This window comes from Hippopotamus amphibius, chromosome 3 (genome assembly GCF_030028045.1).
Source record: "Hippopotamus amphibius kiboko isolate mHipAmp2 chromosome 3, mHipAmp2.hap2, whole genome shotgun sequence".
NCBI lineage: Eukaryota > Metazoa > Chordata > Mammalia > Artiodactyla > Hippopotamidae > Hippopotamus > Hippopotamus amphibius.
In genome coordinates, this window is record NC_080188.1 from 80,784,250 (window position 1) to 80,800,555 (window position 16,306).

At 41.1% G+C, this 16,306-nt stretch overlaps 1 protein-coding gene across 6 annotated transcripts in view; it reads left to right on the forward strand.

The window, feature by feature from the left end:
• The window catches only part of DCLK2 (doublecortin like kinase 2), a 155,723-nt gene that overhangs the window by 71,557 nt on the left and 67,860 nt on the right, over positions 1-16,306 (forward strand). The window lies entirely within an intron of this gene.

Consider the following 16,306-nt stretch of genomic DNA (forward strand, 5'->3'; position numbering starts at 1 on the left):
GAGTTTCTTATAAAGTTACAGAAGAAAATAGTTTGTATTTGCCTTCCGACCTTGCACCAATCTGCTGGTTATTTGTCAGCCAAATGATACTACAGACCTCAGTTAAGACCTAACAGAATTTAACTTGTAAGACCTACATGTAATAACTGAGTGGAAAAGCTAGAAAGGCATGGCATCCTGTGGTTTTCCCATCCCCTCCCCCAAAATGGAGGGAACCATACTTCTGTGTAGAACTACCATTAGATTATTAGTCGACCAGGACAGGAACCAAGATCTCTACTTCTGTGTGTGGCGACTATTGTAGTCCTAACACTGTAACAGCCTTCCATTAATACTCATAGGTGAATAACTTTGCTGTCAGTTGGCAGTGACATTTAGCATAGTATATGCCCTTCACGTTGTCAGTCAATGCTCTTGAAATGGCTAATACATGTTTCTCACTGATCAACTCTAGATTTTAGCTTGTTCTGATTATTGAGCTGCTTACCAAGTGGAGCCATCTCTGTTTCCCCAAGGTGATGTTGCTTTTGAAGGTCAAAGAAAGGTGATCTGGTGTGAACTGGAGATGTGATGTTTAATAGATGTTACGAGCCATGAGCATCCCAGGGCTCAGTGAGAGCCTGTTCTGCCATCACTCCACATAGGAAGCAAGAGGGTCTACCTCGGAGACTCACTGTGTTTGTGCTGGTCAGATTTCACACATCTTCTTTATTCTTAGCTTCTTTAGCAGGCAAAGCCTCCTGGCCCCTGTCTGCCCTCTTACCCAGGCCTCTCCCCCAGCTGTTCTAAATGAAGAGAGTGTCATTCACATCTAGGAGTGCTGACTGGAGAAACTTATCTGACACAAGGAGGACCTTTCCTCTGGAAAACTATTAAAATATTTCCAACCTAAAAATTAAATTCTAAAAATCCTTACAAAGGACTGAACTGGTAGAGTTGCCAGATTCAGAAAGAAAAAAAATGTATAGGACATACTTATACTAAAAAAATGATTTGTTGCTTATCTGAAATTTAAATTTAACTAGGTGCCCTGAATTTTATCAGACAATCATAGATGCACATAATGTTAAAAAGAAGAGAAAAAGAAAATGAAAGGAAAAGGAATATCCCTGCTAATATTTGGAGTGGGGAAGGGGAGAAAGCAGGAAAAGTGTTTCCTCACTACTGCGACCGTGAGAAAAGTTGACCTCAAGTCCAGTTTACAAGAAACTAGAGTTTTTCAAAATTAGGGTAGAAACGAGGAGAGGGAAGTGGATGCAAAATACGTAGACAGTAGGAGTAGCATGACTGGTAGAAGATGAAGGTGTCCCCTGTGAAACTGGGAAATGAACCATAGTGTATTACAGTGGAAAGGTTCTTTATAGATTACTTGGTCTGATTTCTTCATTTCCCCAAGAAGGAAATTGGAACTGAAATATTTAGAGGCTAAGTTACCTGACCATATTTTCATCGTCATTTAGAGGCAGAACCAAGAACAGAACCTTGGTCTCCGACCCTTTCTTTCTGAAAACCTGTGCATTAAGACTTTGACATACAGTAAGTTTAGTCAATCCACATAAAATCAATTTCTTTTGATGATGGAGACCTCTGAAGAGAGCCTTCTTGTGTAAAAGTGATTATTATAGAAACTGATTACCAAAAAACCTTCTCAGTTTCCGTAACTGCACTCTGTTGCCTACAGTTGTCAGATTCACAGTGTCCGCAGCATATATTCCTGATTTATTTGGACTCCTAAAGGGAGCATCCCAGTTACTAATCTATTGACTAAGGGAGTTTGGGTTAAATGATCTCATTGGTAACTTCTAAAGTCTGTGACTCAAAAATCTGTATTGTCTGAATCTCCCTTAAGGAATTTACAGTCTTGTTGGTGTAAGACATACCCTTATAAAACAGAGATCATTGTAAAATTGGTCAAAAATTAATTTTAGTTAAGTTAAATTAACTAAAATTCAGTATGTTTGATGTAGAAAGTAAATGTTACCAGGCGTAAGGAAAGAGAGAGCAGTATTAACTGGAATGAATCTTCCAGAAGAATAGGAGTTGAACTTAATCTTGAATGGGCAGAAGAGTGTGTGGACTCTTCTGCTCTTTCAGGTTGGGGGTGGGGCGCAGAGGTAGGAAAAGCATAAACAAGATACAGAAATAAGAATGATGATGGAATGTTCTAGAAATGCAAACATTGGCTGTAGCATAACATGTGTGCTTAGAAATCATGTCAGATAGTACTGCCACAACCTCCACTGCCCTGTGCCTTCTCACCCCTTTTCTTTAACAATCATAACGGAGCCACCCTGGCTAGTGTGGCCTATTCATTCCATCTCCTCTCTAAGGAGGCTTTTCCAGAGTGCTCCAGGCCCCCCCTCATCTGACTGGATAGAAGATCAGTTGGCTCATGAGTCCCTCTTGTGACATGTCCAGAATATGGCTCAATAATGTTGTTAAATTATTTTGCTTCTCACACGGGTGTATCTTATCTCCTGCTTACAGAGATGGTCCTTCATTTCTTGCTCTTAGCTGTTCCTCCTCCAATACCAGGTATCGTGCCTTGTGTACAGCAGGTGTTCGGGAACATAATTTGTTCCGAGTTGTTTGTTGTTCTGCATGCTTGACTTAACAGGTAATAGGAAAGAAATGTAAATGCTCTAGGGATCTTCTTTCTCTTTATGTCTAATGCAGTGGCAGGACCACACAGCTAATCTCAGTGGACGTATGTGTGGAAACGTGTGTGTGACATGAAGGAATCTACAGATCACATATCCCAAATCCCTAGCTTTATGGGTGAGAGAACTGAGAGCGGGAATGGTTAGTAACTTTCTCAAGATTACCCAGGAAATTTTAGGCATTAGAATCCAGGTCTCCTCACTCTAGGGGGTGCTGCTTTTTTTTTTTTTTTTTTAAGAAGTATCTTGCTCTTTCCCATCTTTGCCTGGTGGTACAAGAACAATTAGCTGGTTTCGAAGTACTCAATTGTCCATCTCTCTGTGCCATGCCTCTCTCCTTTCCCTATAATAGGAGTAAAGTAGAAAGAGCCCCTAGGAGTCAGGGGACCTGGCTTCTTTCTAACCCTACCACTGCATTTGTGCCTTCGAGGATTCACTCTAAGCTTCTGTTTCCACGTCTGTAAAATGGAGTGGACATGGAGTTTAGCACCACATACATGCTAGTGATGAGGAAATTGAAACTTCCATACTTGTAATTGCTTACTCTCCTCTATCTTGCAAAGGCCTGCTTGCCACTCTCAGTTAAACAGTAAAATGAATTACTAAGAGTGATCAGATAAGGGAAGAAGGTCTCGCTCTCAGGCACCCACCCCAAGCCTTTGTTTGAGACCCTTTGCACTTAGACTTGTTAAGTGTTCATTAACTGCAACCTGCAACCAATATGAGAATGCCAATTGTGACCTTAGTCCTGATAGGAATGGAATGTCCGGCTCCTACAAGTTCCTGTTAGGACCCCCTACCACGTATGTAACCCATGGCAACTCCCACGCTCTGTAACTGCCCCTGACCTATAGTAATTTGTAGCTAATCAGTTTGTACCAATTATAGCTGTATGTTTTAACCTATATAAGGAGAAGACTCCCCTGAAACGGGGCCCAGAATTTTGGAGCGTTAGCTCGTCTGGGTCTGCCGGCGTAATAAACCTGAGTTCTCCAACTCTCTGAGTGTGGTGCTTGGTTTCTCGTGGGATCGGTTTTCTGAAACACTAGGGCCCTTCTAGTTACATTCAGTAATTCAGCAATAGTTTTGAATTTTATTGTCTTTTTTGGGGGTTTCAAGAAGGTTCCATTTTTCTCTTCCTTCCCTCTTATAAAGTGTTTCCGCAGCATTTGCCAAAAGTAGAAAAGTGCAAGCCATGTGTGGGAGTGAGGGGGAGGAGGGGAAAGGTGGGTGGGGGAGATGGATCTGAGCTACAGTGGCCCCCGCTCTCCTGCCCATCCTTCTCCAGGTGGCTCAGGATGAGGAAAAAACAACCAACTCAGCAGAATGACTGTGGACTGCAGGACGTTATAAATCTTTTCGGTGTGGGATGCCTTATCTTTAGTTCTCAGGTGGTCAGTTTATTTGGTATCTACATCTGTGAAGTATAACAACAAAAGAGCAAAAAGACAGGCTCTTCCAGGGAGTCACTAGTGATGGAACAACGGTTCCTGAGGCATTGTGTGAGAAAACCACAGCAGCGCCTCTTGGGAAGGGAAAGAAGCATGCCCTCTTCACCTCTTTTTAAGTGCTGAGCCTACCCGGAAGGAGGTGTGTTTTCTAGAAGGAAAAGCCTGCACTTTTGGCGGCACAACTGAAATAAAGAAATTGAGCTTGACCTATTTCCTTAGCAGTGCAAGCCTTGCATTGTCCTTTCAGGCAGTATGAAAATCCTTACACTGGGCAACTGACAGCTGCAATCAGACCCTTGCATTGAGGGAAACATCATGAATTTTAATAGGAGTGCTGCTCCTGGATGAGATTGGGAGAGGAGAGAGAGCCAAGCCAATTCAAACAAAGGGAGCAGAAGGGGGTTTATGTGCAGCTCATGGCAGTGATGAGAGTAAAATTCAAGTTATTTATCCCACAATGATTTTGATGATTTAAGAGGGAAGGACTGCCGAATTCTTGCGAAGTGCGAAAGGTTATGAATTTTCCATGATTATTAATCCCCCTGTACTGGAGGCAAAGGAGGCGGGGACAACAGAACGTGACTTGTTAGCAGGAGCGGTCCTCCAGCACTGGCCACCAGCATTGCTCAGGAAATGAGCCCAGGAATCCCGTCACCCGAAGCAGAAGACTGTGCTTCCCTCTCGGACACACCACAGGCGGGCATAGGCACATGTGCACATCCACAGAGCAGGTTTCAGGACGTCCTTCCTGCAGCCCTCTTTGCTGTGCAGAGCACTTCCCCTCCGGAGTCGCCACCGGCATCCTGTTTGTCCTGGGGTGGAAGTGTTGGAATCCGTTCCCATTGTTAGAACTTTTCCCAGCGTGGTTGCTTTTTGCTGTTAATATGGCCAGGGTGGTCTCTTAAGGAGCGACCAATGCAGAGAATGTGTAGAAAGGCTGCTTCTTTTTTTTAGAACATGGTCCTGTCCACCTCTTTACAGCCGCACCTGCCGAGCCACACCCAGAGCAGTTGTGTTTGTCAGAAGCTCTGATTGCTTCTGGGAATGAATGCACCCTTGAGCCACTTTGTTCTGGCTACATGGCTGTGCTTCGCATGCAGGGGCACCTGACCATTTCAGAACCCCATTTTTCTGAGTAGATCTTGAAGGAATTTTTTAAAGCGAAGGTGGCACTTAAAAAAACACATTACAAGCTTTGTTCATCACGTTCCTCTGTTTGTGAGATTATTTAACCTGGGAATATTTCAGCCAAAGCCGGTTCCCTGAGAGAGTGCTGCCTGATGTTCTGAGTACTATTTATTGGGAAAGGACTTTAGAAAACCACCACACATTGCGCAGAAGCAGCAACTGCCACTTCAAAATGGGATGTTAAAATTTCTTGGTCTGTGAGCAGGTTCTTCTACTGTAGTAGGAGGAGAATGAGATGAATAAGGTCATCCCTCGGTACCAGCGGGGGATTGGTTCCAGGGCCCGCCGTGGATATCAAGATCCACCGATGCTCAAGTGCCATAGGCAGCCCTCCGCTTCCACATCCACAGAGTCAGCCAACCGCGGGTCGCGTAGTAGTTCTGTAGTGTTTATTGAAAAAAATCCGCGCGCGTATAAGTGGGCCTGCACGGTTCACGCCCCTGTTTTTCAGACAGCCGTATTACTATGAGGAGGAATTGGGACTCAAGCCAGACCAAGCCAGAACTTGTGAGAAATGGAGATGAGGAACAGGGCTGACCGTTACCAACCAAACTGAAGAAGGAATTGTCCTTGGTCCCCTGCCAAGGGCGCACCAGCCAGTGGAGGTGCTGGTGCAGACTTTGTGCGCTGTTTGGCCCAGACCTCACATTTGCAAAGGTTTCATATTTAGTCTTTAAAAATATCACCGACTGAATTTGTGTGTGTGTGTGTGTATGTATCTGTGTTGGGTCTTCATTGCTGCGTGGGGGCTTTCTCTAGTTGCAGCGAGCGGGGGCTACTGTTTGTTGCGGTGCATGGGCTTCTCATTGTGGTGTCTTCTCTTGTTGCAGAGCCTAGGAGTGGGCCTCGGTAGCTGTGGCTCGTGGGCTCTAGAGCACAGGCTGAGTAGTTGTGGCGCACGGGCTTAGTTGCTCCAAGGCCTGTGGGATCTTCCCCGACCAGGGATCGAACCCACGTCCCCTGCATTGGCAGGCGGATTCTTAACCACTATGCCACCAGGGAAGTCCCGAAATGAATTTAATATATAGTTGTAGTTTGTGTGTATTTAAATCATTTGCTGCGCTGTGTATAGAATAGTCATGATGACCTTAACCCGTTTTTGCATTTCCTCATGTTTTAGTAAGTGAAAGTGTTCCTGCCTCTTCCCCCCTCAGCTCCTTCCCTGGTCCTCAGCATACTCTTCCTGTCCGCAGCGCTCCTGATCCTGGGCTCTGCACGGGGTCCCAGTTGTCTTTGTCCTGACTGCAAGCGGGGAGTGTTCCCTTCAAGTCATTGAAATTGCCAGAGCCAAACCAGCTATGGTGGTAGGGGGATAGGTGGGTGGGGTTTATTGTGGTGATAACATTTACTTACGTTTGGGATCCTGCAGGTGTTCAAATCCTTTTACTACTGTGCAGTCAAGCCGCCCTCTTCCCTTCTGCTCACATCTGATTTCGAAGCCCTCTGATGGTCCATGGTCATCACCACGGTGTAGTAGTAAAACCTGCCCACCGTGAGTTTAATGCTATGAGCCACTGAACCTGTGCTGCTCATCCTCTCATTCATTCGAAAAATATTCCCTGTGTGTCTACTCTCAGGCGCAGTGCTGGTGCTCTGGGTACAATACAGAGATAGACACAGTCTCCAGGTGCCAGATGTTTTCCCCATCGTTCTCGCTGCTCCAAGCTCATGCCGCCCTACCTAAGCCGCCATCTGGATAGTCCATCTGGCCTCAGCTACCTGCTTAAGTTTCCAAGGTACCTTGCCATACTTACAAGAATTTAAGAGTAACTTCCGTTCATATCGATGGAAAAATAATGTACCAAGACGCCTTCCTGGAAAGAGGCTGAGAGGCCTTAAAGCTGTGATGAGGCAGGGTATTCTTTAAGTTATTCAGGTACCACGATGGATTGGAAAATGGCCAAGAAGGAAGGAGGCTCTTCTTTTCAGGCTAAATAACAGCCTCCTTGTTGGGAAGGGAATAATCAGTCCCAGCTGGAGAAAAGAGACCACGTTCCCTTTGCTTTTCCATTCAAATCTAATCTCATGACATGAGTTTCTGACATGAGTAGCATTCTTGCCCAGACTTGTGGCCCTAGGGAGGGGATAGTTATTTAAGACAGCTGGCTCCCCATGCAAGGCATATAACTCGATGATAAATGCTTACAGACAACTTCCCTTACTCGCTGGTCCCAGTTCCAGTTTAATTGACACCCCTGGAGATTTGCAAAAAAAATACATAGATGTTTCTTTGAAAGAATATTGTGTCTCTGGATGCAAGAAAGAGATAAGAAATTCTGCAAACAGTTCATCAGTATTTCCCAGCTTATGAAATTCTTCAGGAAAGGATTCCTTTTATGCATTCCCTGTGAAACAGAAGTTTCCTGTGCCTTTAAAGCTTGTCTTGTGTTATAGTGTGCAATAAATCTGACATTTGATTTTGTTTTTTTCTTCCTTTGCTTTGTCTTTTGAAAGGAACTATTCCTATGAATTAGTAATTTTAAGTCATTTTGCAGATTTTTTTTCTGAAAGCTTAGATATAGCTCTCATTAATAATTTTAAGTTTTAGTAATTTAAAATTCTTTTTTCAGAGTTTATACTCCTTTGGGTCAAGAAACCCTGTTCTTGGAATAACAGTTATGCCTGAGTCTCTAGACCTAAATGTCAAGCATTTGCTGCACATTCCTTTCTCATAGTTGGAGATGAAGTCTGTGGGCAAAGAAGGAATTGAGTCACACATCTTTTCTTCCATCTGAGAATTTATTTGGTCACCCTAATGGTTATAATATATAACCTAAAATGAATAGTCTTGAGAAAATAGGCATTTATCTGAAAGATTTTGAAAGTTTTGAGGGTATGTAGAATTTATCTTTGCAATCAAAAGTAATATTATTAAATGGTACAATGATAATCTTTTTTAAGTCTTTATTGAATATTTTACAATATTGCTTCTCTTTTATGTTTTGGTTTTTTGGCCCCGAGGCATGCAGGATCTTAGTTCTCTGACCAGGGATTGAACCTGCACCCCCTGCATTGGATGGTGAAGCCTTAACCACTGCACTGCCAGGGAAGTCCCTGATAATCAATCTTTCAAAAATAAAAACTTTAGGAATGGATCAATGAGCTTAAAGAAAGGGGGGAGGGTGCAGATTAATAAGAAAAGCTAAGACCTGGCTAGGTTTCAAAATCAATACTAAGTGAAAAAAGCAAATTGGAGGATGATATATTTAGTATGCTGTAACTTATGTAAAATTTTTACAACATAGTAAACAATATTCCTAATTGTCTATAGTACAGGGTCTAAAATCATGGCTTGGAAGGACCCAGGCTAAATGCATCATAGTATTTTCCTGGGGTGGTGGAGAAGGAGGACAGGCAAGAGGAAGGGGAAATGGGGCTTGGGACCAGGAACAAAAGAGATTTTAACTTGTTTTATTTCCATATATTAAATGGATCTGAGGCCAACATGACCAAATAACATTTGTTAACTCTGGGGGCTGGACATTATCTGCTATACTCTTTCTTTGGTCCTAAATATATTAAATTACCTTAAAATGAAACAACAAAAAGATTTTTCTACCTTCATTCTAGAGTTTCACACAAATGGGAGTAGAGGTTCACAGTCAATAGACAGAACTGTTCTGTGGGTATTTGTAGCTTTGATAAACTGATGAATCTGACTGGTGAGTATCTTGCTGAAGTCCTCCCAAACTGAGGACTTGTTTTAACAACTTGCAAGTCAGTTGTGTATATGTAACAAGTTTTGGCTGTGTTTCAGGAACAGGTGCCTTTTAAACAGGAAAATCTAATTGTGGTATTTGCCTCCGCCAATATCACTTTCATTTTAAAAGTGTTGCCGTAAATAATTCAAACGGAAAGCATGCTTTCCATTTCTAAATAGCCACAGGCATGTAACTTATTCAGAGGATTTCTTCGGCTATAAAAGTGAGGCCTTCGTCAGCCAGGAAGACTACGTTGGAAAAAATTTTCTAATTGCTTTTCATGTAGGATTGATGTTGGTTTGAAAATAAAAATTTTGATTCCTTGTCATGGTGAAAATAGATGCAGCTATAGAAACCAACATCTTAAGGTTTCTGCAGCACAGAACTGCCCACTTACTTTGGACTCAAATCAAGCTTACTCACCAGGCTGGACCACAGCTTAAAACTAGGAAATACACAAAGGAAACTTTGTCATTAGATGATGTGAAATTTGGGCACTAAAGTTTCTTTCCCTCCAGTCAAAGCCTCTAACCCTCACCCAGTGTAGCCTTGTTCAACCCTTGTTTCCAAAACCTCAAATCCTCTCCCGAATGTTAAATGCAGCAAATTAGAAGTGAGCAGAGGGGCTGCTGAGAGAGTAGTCGGGGTGGTCCGCTTGGTACAGAAAGTGCAGGTTCAGAGCATGATGGCAAGGGAGGAGGAAAATAACTTTATTAAGATGAAGGAAACGGAGAAAACAGAGATGATTCCTTTTTTTTTAAAAGATAGGGGGACTGCTCTGAAGGCCCAGTAGTTAGGACTCCGTGCTTTCACTGCTGAGGGCCTGGATTCGATCCTTGGTCAAGAAAGTAATATCCCACCAGCCATGGGATACGGCCAAAAATAAATTAAATTTAAAAAACTATTAAAAAATAAAGATACGGATGATTTTCCTGCAAACCTGAGTAGCCCTACTACATTAGAGCATGTAATGGTGTTTATTCTGATAGTGCTGAGTGGTTGGTATTTTCCAGAATAAGTATAGAATTAACTAACCAAGTTTTTCCATACCCCTTTCACTAATGGTTCTCTTAGTCTTGATTCCAAGGGTCTTTACTACCTAGGTGTGCTTACCATATGCTAAACTGTATGCAGCGAATGAAATTTCTGGACCGAGTTGCAGGTTTTGCCTTTGGGTTAAAATCTTAAAGGTCACAATACTTATTAATACACATTGTACTTTAGAAATCTCCAGTCTGGCAGCAAGTGGGCTCCTATTCTAAAAACCATATGATTCCAACTTGTGCTTGTATTTTTGGTGAGAGTTAGCCAGTTTGTTTGAAGATATCAATTTCAGAATATATTTGGTATTCCCTAAAGTATAGGAGGTTGGCCCGAACTTGTCCTGACCTTATAGCATTACTTAGAAGTTGATCTTTTAAAAAAGAACCGAAAAAAGAAAAAACAATCCTAGATATATGCTTACATACTTGCCTTTCATTTACTTCATAAAAGTATGGCATAGAAAAATGGTCTGGTTATTTGGATTTTAGAGAACTATAAAAACTTCTCTGACTTATCTCAAACTCTCTCATGCCATTTTCATAGGTTGTAAATCACACAGTGTTTCTTCTTTAGGGAGACAGTGTGTGGTCAAGTACAAAGGATACATTCCAACTCAAGACAGGCAGAGTTCAAATCTCAGCTCCTCACTCACTGGCTGTGTGACCTTGATCAAGTTACTTAACCTCTTTAAGCCTTTGTTTCTTTTTGTGTAAAACAGGAAAAATTGTGCTGACTTCACAAGGTTGTTCAGGGGGGATTCAATGAAATTGACATGTAAATGAGACTCCTGGTATACCCTCCTGGTGTGCAGGTAGGTGCCTCCTGCTTGTTTCCTTTCCCTTTCTGTTGGAAACAGAAAAATTTGGATTAAAAAAATTGCTGCCTTCGTTTTGGTTCTCAGTTGCCTCTTCTGTAACACTTATGATTTCATTGTTTGTTTATTGTTGGAAGATGCTCTAGTTTTAGGGAACATTGACTCAAAGTTCTAGTCACATCTGCTTGAAAACATTTAGCTCCTGCTTCAGAATTAGAGGAGAACTCATGATGGTTGGCTTAATAGATTTCCTCTGACTTCTTCACCTGAATTCTTCTGAAATTTTGCTTCAGCCTCTCTCCCTTGGTGGAAAGCTCTGGAGTAGATCTGCAGCTTTTTTCTCCTGTAGGAATTAAGACTGGGGCCCTCAGGGGGGGCAATCAGAAGATCAGCTTAGAAATCACCTCCTTTATAGGAAGAGTGTTCATTGTCTCTCCTCCCAGAATACATGTGGTAGCTAAAAATCTGTGAATTTTTCGAGGTCTTTTCATCCTATTGATAGAGGTACTTCCTGAAACCAAATCCTTGACCTCAAGATTCTGTGATTAGTCACGATTGATGAATCATCATTATTGTGGGGAGGCCACAGTGGGAAACGGTCCAGTATTTTTAAATGAAAGCAGACTAAATGTAGAACGTTGTCTGCAGATGCTGCTGAGAAGCCCTTTACTGTAAGTACTGTCATCTTTGAGCTTCAGTTCTGTTTCCATGGCAACCACATGGTTTGGTGAGTGCCCAGCTGAATGGTTTTATAGGAAGCCGAAAAACATTGCTATTCTAAGTAGCTTTCTTTTTTGCTGCAGAAAGGAGTCCTTCCCCGACTGTAGGCTGGCCAACATTTACTGGGAACAAAGCAGACTGTTTATGCTAATTGTGTTCTGGGTAGAGGGTAAAGAAACAGAGCTCCAGCCCCTGCTTACTGACCTGTGAATTTATTTTTCTGGTTTTTGTTTCCAGCATTTTGAAGAACCAAGTGACTTATTTTATTTCAGATATGATGTCCTTGTTCATTTTAAGCAACGATAGAACTGGTTAAAAAAAAAAAAAAGAGTGGTGGTAGCAGTGGTGGTGGTGGTGTCTCTGGGATAATGCTAGTTATGGTGAGGTCAGTCTGCTGAATTTATAGCTTTCAAGTATCCACACGGGCAGTCTATTTAAAAAAAAAAAAGCGTTCCCTGCTAGCAATAGAAACAGGAAGACAGTGGCTCAGTTATTAGGCTTATCCTTTATTGTATATTAAAATTGTTCTTTGGATTTTTTTACACCTTAAAAAAGTTACGTTTCTATTCGTTTACGTGACGGAAAAGTTACATATGGTAGAACAGTCTTTGGGGGGTTCAGAATGCGGTGCTCTGTTGGCACTTTATGACTTTTAATGTGACCGTTTCTTGGGGAAGAACAGAAGCAAGGGTATCAGTGCAATTCTGTTAAAAGCCTATATAATTTTAGTTTCAAATGTAAGCTATTTACTGGACTTCCTTTCTGGATCTCCTTCAAATCCTCTTTAGAAGTAAGGCAGAAAAAAAATTGTTGCTGCCTAAGTACTCTTCAGTAGAGGCCACCTTTCAAAGCTGAACTCTGGTTAAAGCATTTGATTTCAAAAGGAGTGGTAGACATTTGTTCTGTCTCTCCCTCTTTCTGTTATATGTACACACACACACAGTTAAAATTAAAGAAAACCCGTAGGTTCTAACATGTATTTTTTTTTTTTACTTCTGACATCCATCATGTCACTATTTCTTTGATGAAGTGTGATCTTTGCTCTGAAAGGTAGACATTTCAAAGGTGCTAAGATTTTGACCCTGACTCTGTTTAGATAAATTGATGTTAGTTTAAACTAGTCTTTCACTGAGATCCAATGATGTTTCTTTTGCGTTTTTATCAGGTCTTGGAGATTGTCAATAAAATAGGCTTAGAAGGTATGTCAAGAGGTCCTTATTTGATAGAACCCCAAGGATTTGAATGACATCAAATGGCAAGTTTAATTGCAGATGCTTTGCTTTGAATGTCCTCTACCAAATGGCTGCTGTAGTAGAGTTCATAAGCGGTTTTTCTCAAATCACTGTGAAATAATAATGAGATTTAATTCCTGGAAGGGCTTACATCATCTATGATGAGTGTTTTAAGGTGTCCAGAGCCGAAATTTGACTACCAAGTATTTGCTGAATACCTCCTATGAGGAGCTAAGGGTTTGACTGCTGTGGTCAAAGAGTTTATAGATTATGTTGGCAGAGATAAGTACCATCATAAATTTGGGAACAAGGACTACCTTGAATGATAATGGGTTGATAAGAATTCACAGAAAGAATGTGAGATGAAGCCTCTAGGGAGGGCTACCTGGAAGAAAAGGGACTCAGCGTATATCATTAATTCCACAGAAACTTATTGAACAACTCCTGCACGCTAGGTGCTATGTATTGATACTATGCTAGAATTCTAGTGATGACTGAGACAATGGTCCTACATGTGTGGAACTCACACTCTGGTGAGAGGTCCAGATGCAAAAACCAGGCAGTGGCCTCAATGATAACATCTATGTTGGGCAAATTACAGGGTATTAAGGCAACACCTGGATTTGGAAGGCGTGAAGACTTCATTGACAATGATTTCTTTTGAGGACGTGTGAAGCTGAAACTTGAAAGAAATCCTGAATGGACATTGCTGTTTACCCACTTATAATAGTGTTCCTTTTTTTTCTCTCTCAGAAAAATGCACTCAATTTTTCTGAAAGCACTGTCCTAAAATATAAATGAGATTTTCTTAGAAACTAAAATATTAGGCTATACAACTTTGTACGTGTAGTTGGAGGTGATCTTAGAGAAAGTCAGCCTGCTTTGCCACCAGCTCCTTTGTAACTCTGGAAAGGGTAAGAAACACAAGATTTCCAGAGTGCTAGGGGGTCAGGAAATGGAGACCTTCTCTAGTTCAGAATGCGAGTGTCCAGGGAGAACGACATCTCTCTGTCCACCACCTTTTTTCTTTGGAGGAAAAGGTTTATTATGCTCCTAAAACATACATAGTATTTTTATCAGACCTCAAGCCTTTGTTTCTGTATCTTTTAACAGAGACCAAATAGGGAAAGGGAAAAAAAAAAGTGGTTGTGGCAATCTATTAAGAACTAGCACTGAAATTATGGCTGCCACCTTTTCACCCGGACCTAATTAATCTGTCTACTGAAGGATAGAAAAATTACTGTTTTTAAGGGGCCCACATTCATTTGGAAAACTCAGATATGCTCTTGTAGATACATCATTTCTCAGTTGAATGTTTCCCCATTAGCTCCTGCTGATGGCTTTAATTTTGTACCTTAGCAGAAATATCACTTTCCCCTCGTTTGTGTAACTTGCTTTTATAAGCCACAGAACATCCATTTGTGAGGAGCTTCTTGCATGGAAAAAGAATTTAGGAGCAAACCATAACAGGTCTTCTAAACTGATACTCTTTTCCTCTCCCTGGTTAAGAATGACTTTGAGACATTATTCAAGGTATTGATATGTTTTTTTTCTGAGTCAGATTTAGTGACATAGCCCATAACTCAATGTTAAGTGCCAGTTTAAAAAATGTGTGATAAAAGGAACAGACCACCAGAGTTAACGAACAGGAAATATGTTTAAAAAAACAATAAAAGAATTATCTATGTGTCCAAACATATGAAATACTCTAAAGGTATTAAATATTTTACGGGATGCTGTTTTTCATCAAGGTATTTCTATTTTGTGTGCTGCCTTGTACCTGCAGCAGCCAGGGTGGTGTTCTGTTGTAGCATTCTCTTATTGTAACGTTTTGAATGGTACTTACGACTTTTCCTGTTCATCTCCCGCACTAGACCGTGTGCTTCTCGTCTTTTGTTTATGCCTGGCATGTAGTAGGCACATGATTCATGTTAGAATGAATATACAGTAATAAATTAATGTGGCTTCCATTGGTGAGAGAGTTATTTTCGCTTACATCAGACCACGGGCATTTTATCAGATGTTTTACTTTGAAAAATATCAGCTGGGTTTGGGGCACTACGAAGAACAATTAAATATGTGGTGTGCTTGTGAAATTTAAGCACGGGCAGGTAACGACTGCATTACATGGACGCCTAGTATTACACAAATGTAATTTTGGCATAAAATTAGGTTGATATGCTCACAGTTGTCTTATCTACATTATCTAAAAATGTTGACATTTATAGGTATAGCTTACATACTTAGATAAAAGCCAATGCTTTGCTTTGATATATTACATTTAAGTCACATCTTTCTTTTCTCATTCGTAATTATTCTAGGGAGGTGTTGGTAGAAATGTTTTTTAATATATGCATATAGACATTTCTGTATATTTTACATGTCATATGTATATATGTGTATGTATTGTATATTACATGAATAACATTTTTGTATAGGATTTCTGGGAGCTTAAGATATCTTAATCTGGCAGGGGGCAGTGATTTTTCCACTGAAGATTATCAGTAAGAAGGTTTCAAGTTGTCAGTGATTCTTTCCCTGGAAAAATATCTAATTTGTTGAACTTGTAGGAAGCATGTATTTATTTTTTTATTTATGCTTAAAAGATTATCCATTAAGTTAAATGTTTTTATAAATTTATTATTTTTTGGCTGCATGGAGTCTTTGTTGCTGTGAGCGGACGTTCTCTAGTTGCAGCGAGTGGGGGCTACTCTTCATTGTGGCGTGCAGGCTTCTCATTGTGGTGGCTTCTCCTGTGGAGCACAGGCTCTAGGCATGTGGGCTTTGGTAGTTGTGGCTCACGGGCTCTAGAGTGCAGGCTCAATAGTTGTGGCTCATGGGCTTAGTTGCTCTGTGGCATGTGGGATCTTCCTGGACCAGGGTTCGAACCTATGTTCCCAGTATTGGCAGGCGGATTCTTAACCACTGTGCCACCAGGGAAGTTCTGATTAAGTTAAATGAAAAAAAAAAAATTGAGGCCATGAATGAATGAAAATGAAGAAATAACATGTGTCAGCTCTTTTCATATACTATCACATTTTGTCCTTAAGGATGAAATGAAACTGGTTTCTTGCCTGTTTTGTAGAGAACCTGAGCCTCCAAAGGTTAAATATCTTCCCCGAGGTTCTACCTGTATAAAAGGGAGGAGGCAGTCAGGCTAAGCAGGGTGGTCTTCTCCCAGTAAAAGCTTATGCTGAGCCTGTGCTTCCTGGGCTGACACCTATATTTTAAATAATAACATGAGTTATCCTGTACAATGAAAGTAAAAACAGAACTGAAATCTGCTCATTTTCCTTCTGTACATATTAGTTTTGGTTCACCTTTAATCATATTCATGAACTTGCATCTCTGCCCACTGGTGTTCTGTCGCTAGTGTGTTTTAAGTTTATGGTTTAAAGATAGTAATGACCATGTGTAATAGTTCGTGTCTGCGTTGTGGAAAATATGAACAGAGACTTGTATTTTAAATCAGCAACAGCAAAGGGAGAGACGTTCC